This window comes from Equus przewalskii, chromosome 4, assembly GCF_037783145.1.
Source record: "Equus przewalskii isolate Varuska chromosome 4, EquPr2, whole genome shotgun sequence".
NCBI lineage: Eukaryota > Metazoa > Chordata > Mammalia > Perissodactyla > Equidae > Equus > Equus przewalskii.
This window is the reverse complement of record NC_091834.1, coordinates 58,190,038-58,210,541: the sequence shown is the minus strand read 5'-3', so window position 1 is coordinate 58,210,541 and position 20,504 is coordinate 58,190,038. Positions and strand designations below refer to the sequence as shown.

At 40.0% G+C, this 20,504-nt stretch overlaps 1 long non-coding RNA gene across 1 annotated transcript in view; it reads left to right on the top strand.

The window, feature by feature from the left end:
- Positions 1-20,504, top strand: part of LOC139083042 (uncharacterized) — a 115,593-nt gene that overhangs the window by 78,114 nt on the left and 16,975 nt on the right. Inside the window, exon 3 of the long non-coding RNA XR_011539534.1 lies at positions 19,015-19,132. This is a non-coding gene — a long non-coding RNA (uncharacterized lncRNA). The remainder of the gene's footprint in view (positions 1-19,014; positions 19,133-20,504) is intronic.

Here is a 20,504-nt window from a genome sequence, read left to right as displayed (position 1 = left end):
ACTTGCCATGAAGGTTGTTGACTCCACTGGGGGTCATGGCGGGGATGGCAATTCCCTTTCTGTTCCTTAGTCACTGTATATTAATCATTCTCTTCATTACCTAGTGGACATAGATATTCAAGTAAATTATAGGAGCATTTTAAATATACTATATGACATTAAGTCTGAAGTGGACTGTACAGGCTCATTTTCCTTCATAAAATTCTGTTCCTATTAGATTTCAAGAAATGCTAGGAAGCCCCAGAGGAAGTAGGAAAATGGCATGTGTAACCCAATTGTCTCACTGGATGATTGTATGTGTATGTATAATCTCATTGTCTGAGGCTAGAAGGTTACAGAAGAGTGAGAACAATTTTGAAGCCTTGAGCAGGAGATATTAATAGATCTTGGTCTTCAAACTGGTATAATAAATATTGTCTGGCTTACCTTTTCCTTCTGAGCTTGTGTTACTTATTAATTCTCCTATCCCCTTGTACCCTGAACTTTGACATTTTCATTTATATATTGTTTCACTTTCATGTGTATATGTATTTATCCCCTTTCTGATTCATCCTTCTGTATCTGAGTTAGGGTTAGGTGGTTAACCTATTTAATAGGGTAATCATTCTTTGAAAAGATTGTAATGCATACAAAGGCAGTTTACTTTGCCCCCAACCTCCGCTGAACTATTAACCTTTTAGAGGGAACTCTAATGCTCACTTTTTAAATTCTTTAATATTTTATGACCTGATCTCCCCTTCCTTTCCATAGCTCTGTAGTTAACTATTTTCACCTAAGCCTTAATCTGAATATTTGTATCGATTATCTGCAAGTGATAGTTGTTTAGATATCAGGAAGTCATTATTTCACTAAGAAGACCACGTCTTAGGCATTTGATCCACTCTGTAATTCTTACTTATTGAGATGTGGATTCTTAGATGTTTTCCTCAATACCATTTAGAGGACAAAAACATTTTAACAAGGCTAGTGTCATTTATCAAATATTTTAGGAGCATTTCACTGTGGGGTTTAAAAAAAAAAAACACCTTATTTTGCCTGTATTGTATCTCACGTTAAAAAAATAAGATTAAAACCAAGGAAGAGAAGTAACGCTCTGGAGGCAAACCAGAGCACCGAAGACTTGGCTGCCAGGATTATAGGGAAGCAGAGGTCATTTCTGAGAGAAGGAAAAAGGATTTTGGAAGAATGAGAGTGATGGGCCATTCTGACTTGAGGGGTGGTTGCCACTTCTTGCCTTTGTTGGAATGTCACAAGGTTTAAAAAAAAAATAATGTGGGTGGTGAGACCTAAAGACTTTTTGGGGTTCAAAATGGTGAAGGGAGAAGGAGAATGTCAGATCCATCAAGCCCAGGGGTGAACTTAGACTGCGTCAGATCAGGACAAATGTAGGACTCCCAAAGGAAAATCCCCCATTATTTACCCTGTTTGTTGATATAGATGTGTATTTTATGCTGTTTTTATTTAATAATTATGACTACCCCACCTTTTTATAGATGGAAAATAGGTACTATTTAACCTTTTACAGAGCACTTAGTGGGAGAATAGAGAACAGATAGACTGATTCTTAAATTTGCCAGCAATGACTAGATTTCCCTTCAAATGGTGGTTTCCCTTTGTCATTTTCATTATTGTCTCTACTAGCTCAACAAACTGTTGGGAAGATAGCATTTTAAATGAGCGTATGATGTGGCTGGAGAGAACTGCATTTTCATCACTTCCCACCTTCCTAAGCATCACAATGTAAGTCTTTGCCAAATGCTAGTGGAAAGGAAGGAGGCATGCCGACATTCCCCGGCTGGCCTTGGACAATGCTGACAGCACACATCAGCCACTCAGCACTTTTCCAAGTAGCAGCTAATGCCCGGCCACTCAACTTTAACCCAGGAAAAGGAGGTCAACTCAGGAAAGAAAGCATGTCAAAGATTGTGCTGGTGGTCTGCTGGGGATGGTCGTCTTCTGAGATTTCCTTCAGTTCACTGTCAGCACTCTCTTTGGGGGTAGTAATGCAAGTGCTTATCTGACAAGGAATGAACTAGATTCATCATTGCAAACTAAGGGGAAGAAGACAGTTTTTATCTCTAAATATTGGAAGAAATCATAATAATTAACATTTTTGAGAATATACTAAGTGTTAGACACTATGTTTAATGTCTTACATAGATTGTCTTATTTAATCCTTAAAATAATCAGAGCTACACCTCATTTTTCTCCTAAGATTAGCTTCTTCCTTTGGTAGACATTGTGATTAAAACACCACTGATTTAAAATTACATCCTGTCTCTGACCTATGCTTTACAATAATTGCACTACATTATAAAATATTTTGTCTCTGACCTGAGTTTCACTTAAGCTCAAATATACCTTGTTTTTTTGCACAAGTCATCTTATTGCATTGTTTATTACCATGAATTATGAAGATAGAAAATGCCTATCCCAATCCCTGCCACCTGCACGTTCAGAACCATGTATGTGTGTTTAATAGGGTTTTAGAGCTACACATACGGGAGAGTCCAGCTCACATTCATAGCCTCATCATCAGTCTAGTCATCCCTAGCTTAGCGTGGTAGGCTGAATAACTGTTCCCAATTATTGTAGGCTGAATAATATGTCCATGCCCTAACCCCTGTGACTGTTAGTTTATATGATAAAAGGGACTTTGTAGGTGTGAATAAATTAAGGATTTTGAGATGAGATTATCCTGGATTATCACCCAATGTAATCACAATGGTCCTTAGTAGGGATGTAGGGGAAAGAGAGAGTGAGAGAGGGAGATACGATGGGGCAGAGAAAAGGCCATGTGATGATGACAGAAGCAGAAGTTGGAGTGATGAGCTTAGAAGATGGACGAAGGGGCCACAAGCCAAGGAATATAGGTGGTCACTAGAAGCTGAAAAATCAAGGCAACAGATTCTCCCTCAGAGTGTCCAGAGGGAACCAGTTCTGCTGACACCTCGACTGTAACCCAGTGAGACTGATTTAAGATTTATGACCTCCAGATCTATAAGAGAATAAATTTATGTTGTTTTAAGCCACTGAATTTGTGGTCGTTTGTTATAACAGGAGTGGGAAACTAATCCACCTAGTTAGTGTAGAATTTAAGTCTTGTGAGACAACAATTATATGGGGCAACTGCAGAAATTGATGTGCACACAACGCAAAGCACAGGGCATCACAGCGCTGAGTTCTCAAGAATAGATGTTGCTGGATAGCACTCCACCACAGGACCTCTTGTCCTTGTCGTCCCTTACCACTGCTGGCAATTGTCAATCCTGTTAGACGCACACACACAGGAACAGGATAGCACTCCACCACAGGACCTCTTGTCCTTGTCGTCTCTTACCACTGCTGGCACTTGTCAATCCTCTTAGGTGCACACACATAGGAACAAAACAGCTTCTCTCTGGGTAATTAGTTAGTCTTCATTCTCAGAACAAAAATCGTTTTACATAGTTTTCAAGGGAGGTCTAAGCGAGAAAAAATATCTTTGATTTAATCTCAACGGCTCTTAGAACGAACTTTATCTTCACCTGTGGTGTGCTGAGGTATTCATTCAAAATAGAGAGCTGGGATGTCTAGGATAAGCAGAAAGGGAGATCTATGTGTTTTGTCCTTTGTTCTCCTAAGATAGTAAGAGTAGTTAATTTGCTTGTTCTTTGGTGCATTTTTATGAGTGAAACTTCAGAATGCTTGATATTTAATACTATTTGGAATCTTTGCAATCAGGAGCTTCATAAAAGGCTGTGGTAAATTCTATGGTTAATCAGAGAATTCCAGACATTATGGTACAAGGAGAGTGATAATCTTAATTAGAAGCAGCAGTATCTTAATTAAGATACTTAATTAGTACCTCAAGAAATAACATTAAAATGATGCAGGAAAAAGAAGAATTTTAGTGGAATATTAACTACCAAACTTTTAAGGAACATTTTATTACTAACATCTACTCTAGTAGGCAGTTAGGAAATAGAATGTTCTGGTTATTAAAGTGTCCTTATGAGTGAGAGTAGCTCTATATCAACAATCAATTTTCAAAGAATATAAGGGATTAAAATTCAGTTAATGCTGAAGCATGTTGCGATAAAGTATTCGAACTCCAGTGATTCAGATCTTGTACAGGGTTATGCTATGCACTTAAAATCTCACTGAACTGCAGAGGAACAGAGAAAAAAGGGTTTTTCTTTACATTTTCTTCCCCTCGCTACCACCAGCAGCAAATTTAGTGCCTTATTTGACCCTGAAGAGTCCAAAATGGTGAAAAATATTTCCTTATCATCACTGTTATAAATTTAAATTGATGTTGTTACCTTTCCTCAGAGGAGAGTATATGTGGGTTACAGCAAATTTCAGAAGAAAAGAGCAATTGGAGTAAAATTATTGGCCTTTTCAGAGTCTGTGTATGACCTCTCTCCTCCCCTCCACCCCCAAGAGAGGGCTAAAATAGTGACGCTGAGCTGAGGAAACACGCTCGTAAATTTTCAGTAGCATCTTAATTTGAAATTGCAGTTTGAGAAGACTAATACACTGCTTTTAAGAAATGTTCTGTGCCTGCACGTACTCAATTAAAATGCCAGTATTTAAGCCAAATCACTTCATTGTGGTTATATTCCTGGAAGTGTTCTCATTCCCCTGATTGGCATTTCCAGGAATAATGTTACAGCTCTGGCCAATCAGAGAAAAACGAACGGAAATGGTAAAAGTATTTCTACTAATTGCAATAAACAGCTAAAGAAAACATAAGGAAAGTAAATGACAAATATTCACACAGAAAGTGAGCTGCTAAATGAGTTCCTTTTGAATAGTTATTCCTCCTAAAAGCACAATTTAGTGTCGTTCAGTCGCCAATCATTTAGTCATTAAGTGTTGGAAACTGAAAATCTGTAGGCATGAAATTGCACTGATTCAATCTCTTCAGGAAATATAAATTGGGAAATGTTAGAATAAGCAGTACATATCATATACAGGAAATGTTAGAAAGTAAACTATCTAGGCAAAATTCTCTGTCATTTTTTATTACCTCCCGAATGGAATTAAATATTTCTGAGCATACTGTTCAAAACAAAACAAAGCAAGACTTGCATTTTAAAAAATAGTCTTTATGCTTTCTTCTTTGGTAGTATTAATTTTTTAAATAACTTGATTTAGAGATAAAAAATGGTAGAGCTATCATTATCATTCAATACTTTAAAGATTTTAGTTTTCCTTTTTTTCCCCAAAGCCCCTTGGTACATATTTGTGTGTTTTTAGTCATGGGTCCTTCTAGTTGCGGCATGTGGGACGCCGCCTCAGCATGGCCTGATGAGCGGTGCCATGTCCGTGCCCAGGATCCAAACTGGCGAAACCCGGGCCACCGAAGTGGAGCGCGCCAACTTAACCACTCGGCCATTGGGCCGGCCCCCCCATTGAATATTTTAAGGCAGAAGATGGTCAGTGATGTGGGCTCAGGGAGCCGAGGAGTCAAAAGAAAGACTTCTTGGGCTCTTAAAGTCTAGTGGTATTGCTCTTTTATTCCGAGAATAGCATGGGGACAGGACCCATGGGCAGTGAAGAGCTGCAATGAGTTGAGGGTAGGGCTACATTTATAAGACATAGGTATGCGAGTTATTTTTTACTAGACAAAGGAAAGATCACATAAAAAAGTTGTTAAAATGCTATCAGTGCAGGGGTCTGTTATTGTGTGGTCGTATAACTAGATACAAATCAGGTCAGGACATCTTGTACTTCCTAGAAGGTGATATAGATCGGCATGTAAGCCAGAGCGCCTTGGGCTTCTCCTCCTGGGGCAGCCTTGATCCACATCATAAAATCCAACCCCGGAACCCATTTGGCCCCGAAATTCTTTGGGAACATGGACGATGGTCATCTTCTACAACTACTTCCAGCTGTACAAGTTTGTAGAGCTGTCCCTAAGTGGGGGCCATCAAGGTATAGGCAGAAAGTTCAGTGGACTGGAAGGTTGCTCCTGCAGAGTCCAAGGCAGACAGGGTATACAGATCCTCCGGAGATGAGAGAATCATTTGATGAGAAGTGGTCCAGGAGGCAAAACTTTCTTGACATGTGGAAGACAAATGATGAAATAGAAAAGAAATTATAATAAGAAATACAAGCAATATGGCTAACCCAATGAATAAGGCTTTGAGAGTAGTCTAGAGACCTGGACCTGATCAAGAGTCCAACCAACCATTTAGGGATAAGGTAGGCTCAGACATGGATTTAATCTGGTGACTCATATCGGATAGGAGGCCAGAGATATTCTGATGGTAGACAGGAATATAGACACAACATTCGGTTTTTATAATGCCACAAGTGCCCCCTGTGCTGCTGTCAAGACATCCAGTACCATTTGGTTTGGAGGACTGCCTTACGCATTTGGGATACTTCTAAATTGAACAGCTAAAGGCTATGTTGTGTAGCGTTTAATGCTTTCACGGTAAATTTGTTTAGGGCTTCCATGTGCCAGATGACACTTTCAATTCCTAATTGCAGAAGGAAAATTGAAGCAAGGTGATCATACCAGTGGAAGACAGAGCAGGTCCAGCATTGTCACAGGTTGTATAGGTTAGTGGGAGGAGATATAGTAAATGCAGTTCTACCCTTGCGTCCAGATGAAGACTAGGGTGCATCGTCCAATCCACCTAGGTGGCAGCCAAGGCCATAAGTTGGAGCCACATAACCAAGGACTGCCATTAGGGGCTAACCAATGTGTGCTGGGCGATCTATCCCAGTCAGTCCCAAACCAATCAGTATTTCTTAAGGCTATGATATGAGAACACATATAACAGGGAATTTGTCCCATAGGTTGGGTGCTATTAGGCCACGTATCACAAGTGTGATTGGTTTGTTCCCAACATAGTATGGCCTTTTGACTGAGTTGACCACTAGTAGGAGTGAGCCAAATATATTTGTCCCAAATTTGATATAGTCTATCCTGTGTGTATCAATAGGCTGGGGACTTTAGCTTAGGAACTTGTTGTTTATGATCACCCTGTGATGAGGTGGATCTAGTTAGTATTTGGGCGGTAGAGTTGAAGGAAAAAGGTTTGGTTATGGCCAGGGAGCAAACAGGTATCAGAGGGGATGGCCACAGGAGACATTATGATTAGTAATAGATGAATCTTGTAGAAGAGAAGAGCTAGAAATATATCGTGTAGTAAAGAGAATCACTGCATGCCAGTCAGTACCCCGGAGGGGAGAGACTCACCAGGGGAGGCCAGAAGTTCTGGACAGAGGCAAGAGTCCGCAAACCCCACGTGTAGTCTGGTTACAGAGCTCAGCAAAATGTTGAACCCATTTAAAAAAAAGAGTTGTCTGTAATTACAAAAGGAGATAACAGGAAAATAGTCAAGATAGGGCTCACTTTGTTCTAAAAAGTAGTTTTAAATCACCAGTTCGTTCATAAGAGTAGTCCGGTTGAACAGCAGGATCTGGATCAGCTTTGTCCTGTAAAGACAAAGGTTTTATTTGGGAGATATGAGTCCAAGAAGTATGATCTTTTAACTTTATAGCTATGGGGGGTCAATGGTTGTTTGCCAAAATGGGTAGCCTGATGAATTTCGTTAACTAATTTTCATTGAAGGTTTTTAGGTGTGAAAAATTTTCCCTGATGATTAATTAGCCAAGACTGTTTTGATTCCTGGGTATATCCCTTTTCTTGATCCAGGGTTATTTCTTGATTTGTATAAATAGAACTAATAAGGCTTAAAGCCCGGGGGAAAGGGGAGTAAGCTTAAAAGACTACTTTGTTTAGCTGCCGTTTAGCTTCCTGGTCATCGAAATTATTACCCTTGCTCTCAAGGGACAAATCCTTCCGATGTCCCTGACTATGGACCACAGTCACTTGCTTTGGAAGAAGCACAGAGTTTAAAAGAGCCAAAATCTGGGGCTGACCCCGACGCTGAGTGATTAAATTCGCGCGCTCCGCTTCGGTGGCCCAGGGTTTCTCCAGTTTGGATCCTGGGCGTGGACGTGGCACTGCTCATCAGGCCATGCTGAGGCGGCATCCCACATGCCACAACTAGAAGCACTCACAACTAAAAATGTATGACTATGTACCAGGGGGTTTTGGGGAGAAAAAGGAAAAATAAAATCTTCAAAAAAATAAAATAAAATAAAAGAGCCACAATCTCTATTCCATGTTTGATAGGGGAATTCTTTGTATTGAGTAGTCCCTTCTCCTTTCATATGGCCCCATGTGCATGTAGGACCAAGAAGGCATATTTTGAGTCAGTATAAATATTAATAACCATATCCTTTGCCAGGTAAAGAGCTTGAGTAAGAGCGATGAGTTCAGCCTTTTGGGCGGACGTATTGGCTGGAAGGGCTTGTACCTTGATGACGTGCGGGGCATTTACTATAGCATAGCCTGCCTTGCACATGCCCTCTTCTATGAAGCTACTGCCATCTATAAACCAGGTGTCATCCGTGTTATGTATGGGGGAATCCATCAGGTCAGAGTTTTGAGGAAGATCAGCCCTGAGCTAATATCTGCTGCCAATCCTCCTCTTATTGCTGAGGAAGACTGGCCCTGAGCTAACATCTGTGTCCATCTTCCTCTACTTTGTATGTGGGACGCCAACCACAGCATGGCTTGCCAAGTGGTGCCATGTCTGCACCTGAGATCTGAACCAGCGAACCCCGGGATGCCGAGAAGTGGAACGAGAGAACTTAACAACTGCGCCATGGGGCAGCCCCTGGGCCTAGTCTTTGAGTGAGGGTACCGAGGGCTTGGCCCTGCTTTTCAGCAACATAGAGAAAAAGGCTTTTTGACATTAGGCAGAGCCAGGGCTGGGGCGGAAGACAGTTGTTGTTGAATGGACCAAGAAAGCCTTGTCGTCCTTTTGTGTCCATTCCAGAGGTTCCATATCAGGTCCTCTGGTTGCTTCGTATGAAGTCTATGCTATTACCCTGACCTGAGGAAGCCGTAAACGACAGAATCCTGCCATACCCAGGAAAGTGCAAAGTTGTTTTTTTGTCTTTGGTGGTCCAAGTTCCAGGACAGTCTTTTTCCTATTTATAGAAAGTGCCTGGTGTCCTGGGGTTCAATCACAGCCCAAATAGGACACCTACTGTTGTGAAATTTGTACCTTTTGTGGGGACACTCAATATCCCTGTTGGACTAAGAAATTAAGGACAAGGACAATATTGTGATCAGAATTGTCCTTTGTGGGACCACAAATAAGAATATCATACATATTGTATTAAGCCACCAACAGGGAGTTTGACATTCCATAGATCCTTGCCTAGGGCACTTCCAAACAAATGGGAACTATCCCAAAAACCCCGAGGGAGGACTGTACAAGACAACTGGGTAGGAAAAGCTTCATAAGGAAACTTCCATTCAAAGGCAAATAAAGGTTGGGAAGTTTCATCCAGAGGAATACAAAAGAAAGCATCCTTTAAGTCCAGGACTGTAAACCAATTAGTTTTCTGGGATCTGGGAAAATACGGTATATGGGTTAGGGACGATGGGGTGAATAGGAACAGTGAGTTCATTAATTATACAGAGGTGCTGGACCAAACGATAATCTCCATTTGGCTTCTTTACAGGCAAGATAGGAGTATTATAGGGAGATTGACATCGTTTAAGGAGGCCGTGACTGAGGAATTTTAATATAACGGGCTGTAATCCTTCAACTGCCTCTGGTTTTAAAGGATACTGCTTCTTATGGGGTATAAGAGAAGAGTCCCGCAAAGTAGTAGAGACTGGCTGTGCTGTTATAGCTCTTCCCGGAAGGGAGCAGTCCCAAACCTGGGGATCAACTGCTTGCCATATGTAGCGTGGAATATTAGAGAGTATCTGGGAAACAAAAGAGTTTGGAGAGAGATCAGCAAACAAGCCGCCCTCCCCCAACATGTTAGAATAAATTGGCTTCCTAATTTTTTCATTAAGTCTCGCCCTAATAATGGACTGGGACAAGTAGGTAGGAGTAGGAAAGTATGGAAAAAGGTCTGAGCCTGATATTTGCAAGATAAAGGAAGAGTTTGATAACAAAATTTAGAGTCGCCCTCTGTTCTAACAACTTTTTGGTGGGACTTAGGAGTTGGGCCAGAGTGATAAACAGAGTAAGTGGCTCCTGTATCAATAAGAAACTTGATTTGCTTACCTTGCATATCCAGAGTAACCCAGGGCTCAGTCTGTTCGATGGTTGTCGGAGCCGGACTGGCCTCTGGGCCCCTTCAGGCTGAGTCCTCAGGATCACATCCCTGGGCAGGGAAGTGTGTTCCTGGCCCCTCCTCACTCTGGAGGCGAGCACAATCACGCTTCCAATGTCCCTCTCACTTGCAGAGAGGACAAGGCCCAGGAGGAACATCCTTTCTTGGGCACTGTTTGCTCCAGCGTCCAAGTTGACAGCAGCGGTAACAAGGGGACTTACCTGGGCCTCTGACATTGGTAGTTTGAGACTTCGGTCCCTGGTTAGCCTGTTTCTGTGGCATATCTGCAATGGTGGCTGCTAAAATGTAAGCCTATACCTTACCCTGTAATTTTGCCCTTCTGTCCTTATCCTTTTTAAGAGTCAAGTCCTGATTATTAAACACCTGAGTAGCAACCTCCAAAAGTCTCTGTACAGGTAGGTGTTTGAGGACCCAAAGCCAATTTAGTCAATTTTCGGCGTATGTCTGGGGCACGTTGACTAATGAAGTGAAGGATTTTTTGAATATCTACTCCGTTGCATCTTTATTTGAGTCATATCAGACAATGAAAATGGCACTCTAATGGTCCCCATTTCCGCATTTTCAACCTCGTGGAGAGGGAAATGTCCAGGATTATAAGAGGTCCCACTCCTCATATGACCTGCAGGACTTATGAGGGTTGAGGACTCAATTTTAGGTTCCTCCTCGTAGGGGGTAGGTATTCTGGTCTTTGAGTCCCCGGGAGAGGTTAATTTGGTGAGAGCTGTAGGAGCCTTAGGAAGAGGTCTAACAAGGCAGTCATCATCTAACATGTGGGTGTTAGGTGTGGGTTTTTCTACTTTAGTTGGGAAGCTAGACACATGTGACAAACCGCTCTGAGTTCAGGATCTTGACTTAGGGCCATGAATGCTTGAATATAAAGAATTTCAGATCATTTTCCCAGGCAGTGGCAAAATAAGTCTAGTTGAAAAATAGTATTAAAATTTAGGGTGCCATTTATGGGCCATTTTTCCTCATTCAGAGTATGTTGACGCCAAACAGTATTACAGTAAAAAATGTCTCTTTTTCTTTAGATCTTGTAGATCAAATTTTGCCCAGTTATTTAAAAGGCAACCCAAAGGTGAGTACTTAGGAATGAAATTAGAAGCTCCCATGGTCCTAAGAAGCAAAAAGACAAAAGAAGAGACATGAAAGAAAAGGGTCCATTATCTTGAAATTCCCCCCTGAACCTAGGGGCAGGTCCTACCCATTGTTCTGCCTGTGGGGTTCCCAAAGCAAGGTGTGATGGGGCATCCCTTATATGTCTTCCCCATTATGCCTGGCAATAATAGGTGCCTGGTGAATGGTCTCGGAGATAAAAGAAGAATAGAGAAAAACAGTGAAGAATTTTCCGCAAGTCTGGGGGACATTCTACCCAGTTGTATCCTGGAGCCATTCTCCCAAGAAGGGGTTCCCATACTCAACCAAGGGTTAGAGGTTGGTACTTCCCTTCAATTGGAGTCCCCATTGGGACTTGCCCACGGTTCAGAGTGTGGTCCGGATCCACAGGGAGGTATCCCAATCCAACCTTAGAAAAAGAAATCTGCCACAGGAGTCTTGGAGATAGGAGACTGTCCTAATGACTTAAGTGATTGACTTGTGCCCATGTAAAATGTATATATTAGAGATCGGATTAGGAAGGAATGGATTAATTCCTTCCTCATTGCCCTCAGGCCTAAGGTACTGATTCTCTTAGGGCAGAATGCCATGGTTTGCCCCATAGAGTAGCCATGGACAGAAAACTTGGATTCATACAGCTGTCCAAGAAGGTTCCCAATGAAGAAGTGAATTTAGATCCATTCCTGAAAAAGAGAAAGGCACAAGGAGGAAAAGGGCACTTACCAGAACTTAGGCTCACAAGCTGGTGAAGCAAGATCCCTGTATGGGCCTTGTGGGGACCTGGAATTGGCTACCCCAAGATATGTCTCTTTGGCATGAGGATTATTTGAGGCTGATTGCTTTTGATAAACTGGGACAGGGAAAGAGGCTCTGAGGAATGGAACTTGCCCTTTGTTAGGACACGTTTACATTTGTAAGGTAAATCTCTATCTGTAAAAGGTGCCTCCCTCTCTGAACCAGGAAGAAGAAAGGAGACGACCTACTCTCTAAAAACTCTTAATCAATACCAAAGGCAAGGACTTAAATCTGCATTTTATTGTGCTTCTCCGGTAACCTCCTGTAACTGACTTCCCTCCCCCTCCCAACTTTGGCATTCCTTAAGGATTAAGCATCTTTCCTTAGGCTAGGAACCGATTGCCGCTGCGCTCACCTGTGACCGCCCAGCTCCAGACATAGACTTGCCTCCTGCTATGCCCACCGAGATAGCAGACCATTACCTGCTGTGTCCATCAAGCACTGTGCCAACAGGGCAATCTTGTGACTATTGTGGGAGGGACATTTCAATCACATGTGAAACACCCCGTTTGGGGGCTATATAACCACTCTGTGCACCCCACTTCTTTGGTGTCCTTTCTTCCTTCGGGAAGAAAGGCCCCGGGCCATGGTTCCTCATAAAGCTTTGTTTAATTTTCTCTTGCTATTCTGTCTCATGTGAATTTAATTCGTTCTCCAGCCAGACGAACCCCCATTTGGGGAGAGGAAATGTCTTCCTCCCCTACAGCCTCCAGAAATGATGCGGGCTCGGAGAGCAGAGGAGTCAAAAGAAAGATTTATTGGACTCTCAAGGTCTGGTGGTAGTGCTCTTTTATTCAGAGAATAGCATGGGGACAGGACCCATGGCAGTGAAGAGCTGCAATGGGTTAGGGTAGGGCTACATTTATAAGGCATAGGTATGCGAGTTATTTTTTACTAGACAAAGGAAAGATCATGTAAAAAAGTCATTAAAATGGTATCAGTGCAGGTGGGGTCTGGTATCGTGAGGTTGTACAACTTTGGGTACAGATCAGGTCAGGACATCCTGTATTTCCTGGAGGGTGATACAGATTGGCACGTAGGCCAGAACGCCTTGGGCTTCTCCTCCTGGGGCAGCCTTGATCCACATTATCTGTGAAAATCCTGCCAATTCTGATGCTTGTGTGTTTAGAGAAGGTCATCCATATCTAGGATCATTATTAGGGGTATAGACTGTACATGAACATTAGAGTCATTAAAAAGTCTGAGTTTTTTGAGAGATTTCATATAACGGTTCTCTATGATAATTCTCATCTTTTATCGTACAAATGAGGTTTTAAAAAATAGTTCTTTAGAAGTCAAAGTGAATTTGATTATTTTTGTGAATTATTAATTCAATTTTATTTTAGAGAAATTCAATAATAATGTATAAAATATTAATAAACACATAAACTATAGAATGTCCTTGGACTTGTGATCTCCAATGCTGAAATAGTAGGTGTCTTTATTGAGTTGATTTAGCCATGTCTTTTCAGATGGTATCATTGGTAATTGACTCATTCTGCAGTAGGACAGGCAGATTTTAAAATGTGATTTATGTCTTTGTCTTTCAGCTCATTGCTAGTTTTAGGGCTAAATATACAGTAGTCTAACTTTACATACTCTTTTTCAACAGTACTGGGATGATCAAAGTAAGCTGTTACTGGAAGTTTCTTTGGAGACTTGAGTGATTTAAAATAATGTACCTAAAATACCAGGTTTTCCACTTAGTTTGCCTCAGTTATGATCCTCCAGGCAGGCTCTACATCCGTCTTTCAGAGAGAGAAAACATGTTGATGTTTTTATATGGCCTTTTAGCTTCGACTAACAATTATACTTACATTTTAAGTGAGCTGATGGGAAAAAATGTTGTTCATATTCACTGTGGAGTTTTAAGAAAACTTAAAATTAATGTTATAGTTTTTTCCCTATGTTAAAACAAACCCCTGAGATTTCACCCTCAGGCTTTGACAGTTAACACAGGTTTGAAGAATGCTCTTACCACCATTTCCCCGGGAGAACTTTGTAAGCTTTGCATGTAAATACAAACAAAAATTTTAACGCTTTTTGTTCTTGGGGTTTTGACGAAATCTCCAAATCTCCAGAGCAAATTTAAGGATTACAGGCTACAACAAGTACACATATGAAAGCATGACAAAGTAACAGTAGATATGTAGTATTGATCCCAAGCAGGAATATGATGGATTTATTTCTTATGAGGATGTTCTAGTCTGGGTCACTAAAAAAATAAATGTCATTGGGATGGGTGGGAGTGGGAGAAAGATGGCAAAAGTCTGTCTATTGACCGTATTCATGTTCATTTATATGCAAAAGAAGGAACACAGCTCATTCAAAGGCTTCATTTCCGTTAATCCTTTTTCTTTCTTTCTTTCTTCTTCTTCTTCTTCTTTTTTTTTTTTTTAAAAAAAACTTGTTCTAAGCAGAGTGAAATGCAATTCTGATCAGACCTGAGCCACCAGGGAGTTGATATCCCAAAGGGCTTTTTGTTTCCCTTGTGTCAAGATCTGAGTGAGCTGGTATTTAGCTGTGGGAGCATAGGAAGCCTCTTGCTAAGCAAGACAATGACCAGGGCTTGTGGAATTACCATAGCTCCTCAGAGTAATTGTCATTCTGAGAGGTGATCTATGTGCTCCCTCTCCCACTTGGTAGCAGTGGTAGCAAGTTGACCTGGTCATCCCAGGTTCAAGTGTCATTGATTGTCTGATGATGGACAAGGCAAGACATGAATCTACTTGACATTTCACTCAACAAGCATCTTGGATGTATTATCTAAATCAGTCTTTCTTTTTTCTTTACTTTGCTCACAGTTTAACAACAGTAGCATGCACCTTGTTTGCATCTGGTAGCAACTCTAGGAAGAAAAAAAAGGTCTCCCACAATCTTGTGTAGACATTTCACATTCCACAACTATTAAAGAAGTTGATTGAACCATAGCAGGTGCTAAAATGATCAGAAATGGATGCAGTTATCTGAAGAAGCGGAATAGAAAATGAACCTTATCCTGTTTCTTTTACACCAGGGGCTATTATTGCTTTCTTTCCTTGCATGTTTTAAATACTGAAGAAAATGAAACAGTGAAGTGATAGTTTCTCTTTGGAGTTTCCCATGGAATTTACACAAATGCGCATACATGAAATTTCAGAAATTTCTTTAATTTCAATATGAAAACCTTGTTAAAAAGGAGCATATTTTGTTTATATGCTGGATGCATCCCATTGTTACCTTCTATAAGCCTTGATGTCTAAACTGAAGTGAAGACTTGCCCAGGCTCTGTGGTGGATAATAAAAATGAGTGAAAATGTGGACAGTGAGATTTATGAGGAGATGGGAAGAGAATACTTGGGAAGAGGCCAGAAGAGTAAACAGAGGGAAAATCTCAGTGAGATGGTAATCACACTCTTTGGCTTGGAGAGTCTATGTCTATAGGAGATGTCTATGAAACTGGAGAGACTTTGATTTCAAGTTCTGTACCCACTCTTCTGGATAACATGATTGATAACACTCACAGAGCAAAATAGATAGGATTCACATGTATTTTTTTAATTTGCCCAACCACATATATATCTTCAATTTTCAAAAATGTACATATAAAATCTTCCAATGTTGATTTACATTGTAAATAGTTTCTAAAAGAAAATTTCTTATAAATTGTAAAAAGTACCATCTACAATGTCCAGCAGCATATAATTTCATATGATATCTGATTGGAGAAAGGTCACAAGACAAAAAAACTTTCAACATAGAAGTTCTCGGTTGAGAGTTGTTTTTGGTTCAATCTTCTTTTTAACCTTGGCTAAGACCATAGTTCAAAACTTTCATTTTAGGGGCCAGCCTGGTGGGGTGACTATTGGGTTCATGTGCTCCACTTTGGCGGCCTGGGGTTTGCCAGTTCAAATCCTGAGTGTGGACCTATGCACTGCTTATCAAGCCATGCGGTGGCAGGCGTCCCATATAATAGGCATTCCGGAAAACTCCACCAATGTAATGCTGAAAACTTTTAGAGGACTATATTGTAAATATTAAAATCAGAAAACAGAGGTAGACAGGTGCCTGAGTTAGTGGTCAAAATTGAACACATAATAGTTTATGACTAAATAATGAACTTCATGTTAATGCATTGTATATAGGATGAGGTTTATCACTTAAACATCACCCTAAGGATTTAGGCCAGATTTGGCCACTCTTCATCCGTTCCAGTCATTTACTCTGACTGGGGAAGAACTTTTTTCTGGGGCAGGAACTTCTCATGCCAGCTTCCTTTGGTACTGGCAGAACTGAGTCACTCAGGAGTTTGAGGCCTTTGGCTTTCTATTGTATAGATGGAGATACGTAAATACTAAGAAATACTCAGGCCACAACCCAGGAACCGCAAAGGTGTAACCAGGCAAGGGAACAGAATAAATGTACCACTCACTCACGTATCTTAATTTTTAGCATATAGAGGATCTCTGATAAGACTGTTTGTAATTCGAGAAAGCCAGTGAATAAAGAGTGAATGGACAGCAATATAAACAAAATTAGGTTACAAATTGGGGCTGGCCCCGTGGCCGAGCGGTTAAGTTCGCGCGCTCCTCTGCAGGCGGCCCAGTGTTTCGTTGGTTCGAATCCTGGGCGCGGACATGACACTGCTCATCAAACCAAGCTGAGGCAGCGTCCCACATGCCACTAGAAGGACCCACAACAAAGAATATACAACTATGTACTGGGGGGCTTTGGGGAGAAAAAGGAAAAAATAAAATCTTTAAAAAAAAAAAATTAGGTTGCAAATTGTTAGTAAGTACAGTTTCTGAGCAACAGCTTCTTGTGGTTGACTGTATTATTTTTCCCAGTAACTTCCTCTCTTGTAAGTGAATGTCTTCCTGTAAGCAGAGTGCCATCTGTCAGATCCTAGGTTAAGACCATCGTGTGTTTCCAACAGTTCCTATTCTTTTCCCTCAGCCATGTGAACGAGATGACCCAGGGCAGGTACCAGAGAAGGGCCACTGCCTCAACCTTGGAATGTAGATCATTGGGCCAAAGCCATAAGCAATCTGCAGCTCACATGAAAAATGAGCAAGAAACAATCTTTTTATTTTAAATCCTGAGATTTTTTGGAATTATTATTGCTGAATAATGTAGTTAAAGATGATTGATATACTTAGCAAAAATAAAATTTTTAAACGTTTCAGTAAAGTTCCTTTGTAATCCTCAGTACTCATTCATTCATAAATTTTATTGAGTACCTTCTGTGTTCCAGGTACTTGCTTGGTCCTGGAAGTACAATTATCTCATGAAGCTTCCAGTGGGGAAGCTTTCAGTAAGGGAGAGAGACAAGAGATAAGAAAAAAAGCACACAATTAAAATAATTATGGCTGTAACAATTTCATGAAGGAGATAAACAGAGTGCTGTGATGGATAATAACTAAAGATGGAGGTTGAAGGGATCTACTTTATAAAGGATGGTAATGATAGCTGTCTTTAAGAAGGTCCCATTTAAACAAAGACCTGAAGAGTGAGAAGCTGGCTATATGAGGAGCATTCTACGTCAGGGAACAACAAATGCAGAGGCTCTGTGTCTTTTTTCAATGTACAGCTTGAAGAGTGTCTAAAAGATAGTAATAGCATTCTGAGAGATTTTGCTATAAATCACATCAGGAATTAGACCTGAGTTTAATTCATCAGAAATGCATGGGATTGCACTACATTCCTTAAATAGGGTGGAATCTAAAAAAATATCTTTTCATATTGGTTATAGGAATGTAGAAGGAATAATGGTGGCAAGTACACAAACCAGAGTAATGGGTAGTTTTACTTGCTCTCTCTGAGGAATTCCCCAACCAGTCTCCCTGCTAGCCATTTTCTAGTTAGTTAGAAATTTCTTGTCCTCCCAAGAGGACTCTGAAGACAGGCCTCTCACAGTTCAAAATTGTATCAGTGAGAAAATACTTATGGAGTATCAACTCTATCCAAATGTCCCATGCCTATGTGGACCAACACTTTCAGGGGTCAGCGCTGAACTGGTTTTAGAGGAATGGGCCTCTATTGTACTGGTGTTCTGCTGGATATTAATAATTTAATCGTGTCAAACAAATGCTTCCAATGGAATCATGTTTATCCTGCATGTGGACCAAAGCTGGATAGCTGCCCAGATGTCTGACCTGTTTCCAAATTCTAGGTTCCTCATATGTTCACGCTGACATGGATCAGGGAGACACAGAGGACTCTCAGCCACCTGTCCAGGCAGAGAGATCCACAGGAAAAGCAATTAAGTTCATTTCATTTCAGATGACTTCTCCCAAAGCGCTATCCCCCACCCTTTTCTCTCCCCTAAGGCAAAAGGTGCAGGAAAACAATTCTTGCCTTGGTGTCTTTAAACTCTAAATTCTGCATTTCTGTGATTCCTAACTCGACAAGTACATTTAGAAATCAAAATTCAAAGCTGGGTTGGGAAGACAGCCAATTCTTGGCCCATTGCACCTGGTCCCTTAAAAGACAATTTATATGTGAGGCAAAGAAGGCATTGGGAGTATTTTCTCTAAAAGGGGAAAAATGCTTTTATCTTTTACAGACATATCTATAGACAGCCGCAGACAATTTATATTTATAATTCCCCAATTTGATGTAGTAGTTAAACTATTTTATCTGGCCCTTGCAGTGATAGAAAACACACTTCAGTATAGCTCCCATGTAACAACATAAAGCAGAAATAGAAAATAGACAGATAAAATTGCATAATGCTCTCATGATGGTGATTTGAGCAGCACTTGCTACATTTCATTTAGAACAGGGAGAGTGCCTATAGTCTTCTTAGAAACAGCCATTCCAGTCTAATTAGGGATACAGGTAAGTACTCCTAGCCATTCTGATTTTTCAAAGTTATTTTCTAAATGAATTCAAGGCACAATTTTAAAATACAGTTAGTATTAAACTAAATAGCAATTTTTTTTTTCTCTTTAGAGGGTGGATGTAAAAGGGAATACTTTATAAGCCACTTCCCTGGCTGAAATGCTAATTGCCACAAACTGATCATCATTTGAATGAAGAGTGTTAAAACTGAAAAACAGTGAATACCAAGGTAAGTAAGGTAATTGTGTTAGGGAATAAAATCTCGAATTGAGTCAGCTTTAAATTGGGTATCAAATATCAGCATAAATCTTCAAATAAAAGCCCCGTGTACAATTTATACAAAATCTAGGACATTTAAAAAATGTCAGTGACTTTGAAAGATAATACTGAAAAACAGATTTGGGATACACTGAATGTCTAATTACTAGCAATATTTTCATTGTTTTATTTACTTATAATCGTATCATTAATGTGTTCATTTTACATTTGTTTGTATTTTTAGCTAGAATCCAGAAGTGCTTAGTACATGCCCTTCTTTGGAAGATCTATTTAATAAGATAGCTTATTCTTCCATTAACTGTCTTAGCATAGTATCTTTCATCATATAAACAGCCTTCCATTAGGTCTTTTAAGTAGTTTTTATGTGATCAAGAGAAGTGGTTAAGATTTAGATAAGTTCTCAGTAGTAATGATCTAAACAGAGTAGAACAGTGTAAAGGAATTTTGAGTGCTTTGAAAACAATCAGTTCTTAAAAAATCTCTTCACTTTTTCTTATCAACCCTGTGTTGGTTTATTTATCAATCTTATGTTGGTAAGTAAAATAAGATCTTTATTTCTTAAGCAGTTTAAAATTCTCATGTCAGGTGTGTTCATAAACATTATTTGAAAAACTTAACTGGTAAAGCCTGCCAAGCAATCAGAAATTTATGAGAGAAATTTTCTTTTTGGGGTTATATATTAAATGTAGCTTTTATTTGAATCAAGGGTATATATGCACATAGTTTAAAAAATTAAATAGTTCTGCAAGCCTTATTTTGATAAACAGCAGGTCTACCCCTTGCTTTCTACCACCATAAACCTATTTCCCAATCACTGGAGGAAACCACTTGTGACGCTTTTGGCTGTTTCTCATGGTGTTTACCTCTATGTCACTAAATATTCTTATACTGATATTTCTTGACCTTTTATTTTAGGCACTATTGATGTCCCCCTGTGGAAAATAAGAATTTATCTTTCTCTCACTCTTGTTGCCACCAGTATTCTCATTCCTGCTTAATACATTTCTTTGTAGTTTCCCCATTTCCTCACGTAATTATATTATAATTTTGTTTAATATTCAGTGCTTTCATTATTATGACTATGTAAATACTGTTCACTCTGAACCAGGTAGTATACTACAATAATTTTTCATCCTGTACCACTATGTAAAAAATTGATTTATTTTAATAATGCCCTTGTTTTTCATTTATTTAATTTTCTGTGTGCTTATAACCAGTTTATTCCTCAATCCTCCCCAAGTTATACAAATCTCCTTTCAGTACATTCAAATTTTTCAGCAATTGTATTATATTTTTTGGTGACCTCTCTCCTATGGCCTTCT